Below are 8,114 nucleotides of genomic sequence, written 5' to 3'. Positions count from 1 at the left end.
GTATTTTTTAAGCTGACCACAAGGTGGCACTGGTGGTCCGTGAGCGTGAACTGGAGTCAGTAAATCAGTCAGTGAGCCACTGTTTGGACAATTTGGTGTTTTGTTTCCTCTTAGATGTTTAATAAAACGGAAAATAATCAAAAGATTTTTCTTTTTTCCTCTTTGCAATGGAAAAAAAAGATCACAGTACCACATCTGTGCAATTAGTAAAAAAATAAATATACTGTAGAGAATTTGGTGTAGAAAACATTAAGTCTGATTTTCAGGTTCATGTGGAGCCATGTGCTACATAAAAGTTTATTCAATACAAAGTATGAAACTTTTTTGTATTGAATGAGTAAGTTCTGTTTTTCAGAATCGTGAAACAAGCATCAGAAGCAAACAAGCTTCTTTTATTTAAGTCACAATTCTACAGAAGGAACACTACGAATATTTTAAAATATGCTTAAAGGGCCAAAAGTAAAATACTCATTTTCAGTTTATTTATTTTATTGGATTATAACTGATTCCTTGATTTAAGTATTACTTTAATGTGTCAGTTGGAGAGGACTGTAATGATATATCCTATATAATCTTCCTGTTAAAAGGGAGTTTTTCCTTCCTACTGTTGCCAAAGTGCTTGCTCATAGGGGGTCATATGATTGTTGAGTTTTTCTCTGTATGTCTTATTGTAGAGTCTACCTTACAACATAAAGCACCTTGAAGCAACTGTTGTTGTAATTTGGCACTATATAAATAAAACTGAAATGAATTGAATATGCTAATGGGTAATTTTCTATACTTATAAATGTCCTAATATCCTGTGATGTGATGCTGTATATTTTAAAATCTGCAAAAAAAGTAAAGAAAAAACTATGCTGTGGAGTACCAAGTAGAATATTTTTCATTTAGTATAGTAGAAGTGGAAAGTAGAATAAGACAAAAAAAATGCATAAGTTATTCTGTTTCACTGCCATTCAATGTCTGGTTTAGTCATATAGCAATAAATCACAAAACAATCACCTCAAAGTGCTTTCTACTGCATGGTAACCCTACAGTATTCTGAAGAAAATCCCAACGATTAAATCAGCACTTTGCAATGTAGTAAGAAAAAACTCCCTTTTAGCAGGAAGAAACCTTCGGCAGTCCTAAGCTTGGGGAGGGGAAGTCATCTGCCACTACCATTTGGTGGGTGAGGAGAAAAGGAGAAACAAAAAGTGAGGATAGGGATCCAGAAAAAAACACAGACTACAGTAAGAGAGAGTGAAGACAAAAGTTCAATGATGCACTTAACAGCAGAAAGCTCTGCCTCCCATTCTACTTTTAGAACTACGAGTCAGCCGGTAAGTCAGCCGAAGTGGTCTGTTGGGATAATATAGTACAATGAGAAGGATTTTAAATTCCAATTCTGGATTTAACGGGAAGCCAGCAAAGATAAAGTAATTACAGGGGAAATATGATCTCTCTTTCTAGTCCCCGTTAGTACTCTTGCTGCAGCTTTTTGGATTGACCAAAGATTGACTGAGAAAGCGGCATGAACTAGTTTTTCAGCATCACTCTGTGGCAGGATTAAAGAGATTGAACAGATGCAAGAAAGCAACCCTATATATATTTAATGTGTGTGTTGAAGAACATGTTGATTAAAAATGACACCAAGACTCCTCCAGTGTTACTGGAGGCCAAGGTAAGAATCTGGAGAGATACCATGTTTCCAAGATCTTTAAGACATGTCTGTTTATCTAACTGATTTGTGTCATTTGGCTTCATAGATAAAGCTGGGGATCATCTGCATAGTGATGACAATGTATGTTGCATTTTCTAAGTTTAGTGAAGTAGAACTGGTCCCAGCATAGAACCCAGTGAAACTCCTTGACTAACTGTCATGTGTCTAGAAGACTCTCCGTCTTCATGCGCAAATTGGAATTTATGAGCTGGATGCAATTTCAACTATTGCAGTGCATTTCCTTTAATACCTGCAATGTGTTTTGTTTAATGTGTTTGAATTATGCCTGGGATTTAAAGCTCGCTGATTTATTGCTTTCTTTTTATCCAGAGTCGTACACAGTAAGGATGTAAAACTATTAACAAGATCATCTATCTCTGTTGGAGTAAAGTTGGATTGTTGCTCTGGTTCACGTTGTTAATAGACCTCTCTGCACTGAATCTTACTTGTTATTAACCCCTGTCTCTCTTCCACAGCATGTTTTTATCCTGTCTTCCTTCTCTCTCCCCCGCCCCGCCCCTCCCTGAGCCTGGTTCTGCTGGAGGTTTCTTCCTGTCAAAAGGGAGTTTTTCCTTCCCACTGTCGCCAAAGTGTTTGCTCATAGGGGATCATATGATTGGTGGGTTTTTCTCTGTATGTTTTATAGGGTCCACCTTACAATATAAAGTGCCTTGAGGCGACTGTTGTTGTGATATTCTTTGTGAATATCTGTAACAAATAATTTTTTTTTATAGTAGTTAATCTTTTAGGTGGTCTGGGAGCAGATAGTCTCTAGAAGGGTAGGGTTTTGTGTCTAATGGCCATTATTCTGTTTAAATGAATTAGTCTCTATTAAAATTAATTGTTCAGTTTGTGAGTCCATGCTTATTGTAAGTGGTAACTGACTAAGGAAACAAACCTGAGATTAACTAACTAATTAAGAAATCAAGTGAAGACGTAAAGGCATATTAAATTTATATTGCAGTTCTCTAATTTGCTCTCATGTTATGGTGTTATGCAGTGTAAGATTAACACTGTGAGACATTAGTGTTGGGACACCAGGGAAGGCTGGACACACCTCTGAGCAAAACACAATGAAACAATGCTTAAAAGCCAGATTATCCAGTTGTGTCAGAAAAGGACTGGAGTTGAGTCTAGAGACAGAGAGAGAGATGAATGCAATTGTTGCTGTGTCTTCCTCTTTGTCACCAGCTTCCTCTGATCAGCCCTGGCTAACCTGTAGTTATATTTTTCTATTATCTTCAGCAGTTAATTGAATAAGCACATTGTAAGGTAAGGTTATATAGGAGATTTTAATCGCTGATCACTAAGACAATGATTAATTATAAAGGAATGCCACACTAATTATAAATGACAGAAAATATTTAATAGAAGAACAGCAGGTTGAAGCTGTGCTATGAAAGGAACCCAATCCAGATTAGTCAAGTGTGACATGCTTGGAGCAGATACCAATTGACCACTTTAGCCAGGGCCATGCTTGCAGGTACCTGATTGTCAGCACCTGGAGTACCAGAAGGTTAATAGGAGGATAAGCTGTTCATGGGCAAAACCCACAAACTCAACTTTGCTGTTCAACCCAAAAATCTATTTTCCTTTCAAATGTGGCACCATTTATGGTGAAATAAACAGCCTTTCTAACTGAATAAGATTTATTGTAAAGAAGCATTAAGTTTATATTATATTCCAGTCACCTTCAGGTCTTTCTCCCTTTGCATCTGGCCATTTAGTATTGCTAGAAATCGCTCACACTGTTGTGCTGATTCATGGTCAAATTAATTTAGATATTATGTCTGAATGAACATACAAAATCTGTAAGCATGGAGAGTTTTTGAAACAGATTATTTCTATTTACCATTTATAGCCCATTTGTATTCCAAGTTATGTTAACACAGAGAGTATAAAAGATGTGACGTCACCTAATGGAGCTGTCAAGTCCTGTTTTGAAGCCTTAAGATAAGATTTGCGGCGATCACCACCTTGGTTGCTAAAAGCCACATTTGATGAGAAGGAGTGATTCTAACTATGTAACTGCAGGTTATTAGCTAATGACTTTTGACTGACAAGTCAAACAGTGTGTAATTACATACCTCCAAAACCAGTGACTGAGCCCATAACCTTAGCAGGCAAGTATTTATAGAGGTCAAAATTAAAAGCTGTTTTTGCAGACTTTTTGGAAACTTGACATGTTTTTGTCAAAAATTTCCAAAGTGCTTTTTAAAACAAAAACAAAAACAAAGGAAAGATGGATATACAAAGTTCTCACAAACATTTCCAAATGTCAAGAACTGGAGTGAGAAGTATCATCAAGAAATTCAAAGAGAGCCAAACAATACACAACAAGCCTGGCAGAGGTAGGAAGCAAACTATTAGAAAGAATGTGGAAAGAAACTTAGTTATAGATGTGAACAACTGCTGAGACACAAGATAACGACTGAGCCAAGTTCGTCTCAAAGATGACAATCAAAAGAACCCTGCACAAAATTGGACTATAAGGTTGCAGAACAAGAAAAACCTCTGCAGATGAACCACCTTCAAGCCCACCTGAAGAATGCTAAAGACAACCTGGAGAAAGATTATGCATACTGGAAGCACACCTTTGGGTCAGGTGAGACAGAACTATAGCTCTTTTGTCACAGAGATGCTGCTTATGTTTGAAAGCAGCATCTCTTTCAAACTATAAGCAGTCAGCTGACAGAAAAGTACAAATGGACATGACAGGACTTTCAGAACGATCTAAAAATAAATGAATGAATAACAGCCACATTGAAAAAGGTCATTGGTGCTTTATGAGATGAACAGTACTGAACTGTAAAATCATTGTCCCTGATCTTTGTAAGAGCTCCCAATCACTGTGATTTCAGCTTGAACGAAAATGCTAACAGAAGACTGATTACTGTTTCTGAATTTTGCAGACATGACCAGACAAACACTATCATCTCTTTAAGCCCTAGGCCAGTTTTAAAAATAGACTTTAACCTGAAAAAAAAATCCCCTAAATTCATTCAGTAACAGATGCAAAACTGTGAGGGCCACAATGAGCAATCGTGCCAGGCCAGAGTTCATCTAAGGATATTGTTGATGAAAACTATAAATCGGAAATTCAAGAATTTGATGTACGTTGATTTAATGGAAAAGGTAACTCCTAAATTTAGGAAAGGTAAAAAATCTTTTAAAAAATTCTGGGATCCAAAAGTTCCAGACTCGAATGTTAATGGTAAATAGGCTGGTACTGGTACCACAGGCTGAACAGAGGGGACTGTATTTCACTCTCCAAGGCACGAAACAGTGGAGGTTGGTAGCCTTGAGATACTTCCAAAGGAGAAAAGCTTGTTGTAGAGAATATCCATGTTATGCCCAAACTCCAGCCAAAACAACTGGGTGCTCCAGGTGGAAGGGTTGGATGAGACAACACGCTGAAGGGCAGCTTCCACGTCCTGATTCAGGTGTTCTGTCTGGCCATTGGTCTGAAGTTGGAAACCAGAAGATACACTTATTTGTGCCCCCAAAGCTGTACAGAGCACCTTGCAAGTGAACTGATGGCCCCGATCAAAGACATTGTCACAGGGTATACCATGAAGTTAGAATACATGTTTAACTAGGATTGCTGCAGTCTGGAATGCTGTTGGAAGTTTGGGGACTGACAATAAGTTAGCTGCACTTTAGAAGGCTAGTCAAAATCCAACAGTGATCAAGGCAGTGTGAGCACAGGAAAAAGTGTGAATGAACTAGAGGCTGAGCTAACGATTCAGGGATGCATTTCTCCATAGCCTCTCTTTCAGGATGTCACATCCTGTTAAGGCAACTAGTGGAGAATGATACGAGATAGGAGGTCTATGGCACAGTCGCATGCCTGCCAGGAGGGAAAGCATGGTATTAAAGGAAAACTTCTGTTAAGTCATGATCTTCAGGGACAGTGGTGAAAGCTATAGTAGAGCCCTGTGCGGGCCTATTTTTAAATTCTACTTCTGTCAATCCCAATTCAAGTCCAGCTACCACAGGGTGGTATGACAGGTAAGTGTTCACTGTTCTCAATGCATGCAAGGCAGTAAATGTCTTAAAACCAAAGTAATGAGGCTGTTCTTAAAAAGAAAGTATCTGTGTACAAATGTAAGGAGTAAAAGTAAAAAGTTGGTGAAAACATAAATACTGATGTAAAAGATGAAAATAGTGGACATCAGCTGTTTAATATCTACATGATAATGTCTCTGCACTCCAACTCATAGGTAACCTGTTCGTCCTACATGTGTTCAACTTATGAGGGAAGCAGGGCTCCCCTCTCACGCTGTCCTCTGAAGAATGTCAAGACAAATTAGGTTACCCTCGGATAAAAGAAGCTGCCTTGTTTAATGAGTTCCTCGGAAGAACAAATAAATGTTTATGGAGAATCTCCCCCTCCTGTGTCGTGTATGGCAACATCATGAAAACACTTAACTGTTGCCAAGGAGATCCCATCACTTTTCCTAATGAGTGTGGCCTTTGTGTGTTGCAGGTTAAAACATTTCATCACCCTTTACTATGAATTCACTTCTTGGCTCTGATAACATCTAATCACCCTCTTTGGCTGACTTAATTAACTGTATGCTGTGTGGTCAAATATTTATGCTTGTTTGAGGTATGTCCTTTCTATGTTGTGATCAGTGTTGGGATTGTTATAAAAAAAACAACAACACCCACGCACTTTTCTTTACGACATTACTTAATTATTTCCAGAAAAATGTAATACATACATTACCTTCTCGTTTCTCCGTAAAATGATCTGAAACACACAACAACAATATAAACATATAGGTTGTAGTTACACACAACAACACAAATCCTAATGAGGAAACACATATGATATTTCTCTATTAATATTTAGGTATGAGTATAAATGTGACAGCAAAAAGTAAAGAAGAAAACCAGAACAAAGAGACATCACAGCGATCGGCACGGCGATTCTACCTAAGAAACATGAACAGGAGAACAGGAGAAATCGAGGGTGCAGCCTGACTGCTCATCCGTTTGTAAGCAGTTCAGGGTCTGACTGCTGGGCTGGCGTCAGCATTCGCTCGCTCTTAACACCACTCTGGGTTCTTGGCTAGCTTAACGTTAGCATGTGAAGTTGCGTTAGCAGCATAATGAAGCTTGCACTTTACCATTGCACTCTTGTTCTTTTGTGCAATAAAAATAAAGTAATGTTTAATACACACTGTAGACTGCACCACTATCTGGTACATGAACTGAAAACAGCTGACTATAATGGAAGTTCAAGTGGAACAGATGAACCGAATCAACAAACAATTCCAAGGAACTGAGCTACTGGGAACTGGTTATCTGCAAGAACCAGTTCTTGATTCCCATCCGTAGCCTCAGAAGAGTAAAATAACTGGTAACTCATATTCACCAAGTTCTCAGAAACACGAGTTTGAGATTTCAGGTTAAGGTTCATCTGTAGGCCTGTATTGAGTCCCATATAGCTACAACCTGTGTCAGGGAAGTCTTGTTTGCATTCATACTGTTGCACTGATGTGTCTACGTTGCAGTGCCATTACGAGTAAAGTTACCCATATGGAAAAGAAATAGAACAAACTTATAAAAGACTTGCATAAGATGTGGCCTACTTCATATAGTGTAGCGGTCCCCAACCTTTTTTCGCGCCATGGACCGGTTTATGCCCGACATTATTTTCACGGACCGGCCTTTAAGGTGTCGCGGATAAATACAACAAAATAAAACTAGTACCGGTACCGAAAAAAAGAAGATTTATTCATAACACACGTGAAAAGACCCAGGAAAACTGAGTTAATGATAAAAACGATAACAAAATAATGCTGAAAACCGATAAAAACCCTGAAAACCATACATTTCACACCTGGGCCCTGTTTCAGGAAGCCGGTTTAGAAAACTCAGAGTGAAAAACGATACGCAGGGTTGAGTAACCCCGAACTGTCCAACTCGGAATATTCGGTTTCAGAAAGGCTGATAACAAGTAGTTCAGTCAACGCGGAGTTGCTTTAACCCCAAGTGAAGCGTGCGGACGAGGATACATAAAGCCCTGATCAGTGGAGCACAGATTAAGCGAGTCACCATGGAGACGGAGGGAAAGAAGGCGCGGTCAATGTATTTTACAGCGCTTGAGGCCGAAATTCTGATGGCAGCATATGCCGATAACATGCAAATTCCGCGGAAAAAAGTAACACAGCGACAGCTGCAAAAGAAAGTGAGCATGCATGGCAAAACATAGCCGACAGAGTCAATGCGTGAGTGTTAATTTAAACATTGATCTAGGGATTTCCACCCATTTAACACATTATTTTATCATATGTTATTTTATTTGTTATTTTATACATTTTATTTTGTGACGTGATGTGAGCGCAGGTGCAACCCAACAGGCCCCAAACGTTCCTGGCAGCAAGTAAAAATGAAATATAAA

Source organism: Astatotilapia calliptera, chromosome 22 (genome assembly GCF_964374335.1).
Source record: "Astatotilapia calliptera chromosome 22, fAstCal68.1, whole genome shotgun sequence".
In the NCBI taxonomy this organism is placed as follows: domain Eukaryota; kingdom Metazoa; phylum Chordata; class Actinopteri; order Cichliformes; family Cichlidae; genus Astatotilapia; species Astatotilapia calliptera.
The sequence above is the reverse complement of the archived record's forward strand: the minus strand, read 5'-3'. Positions refer to the sequence as shown.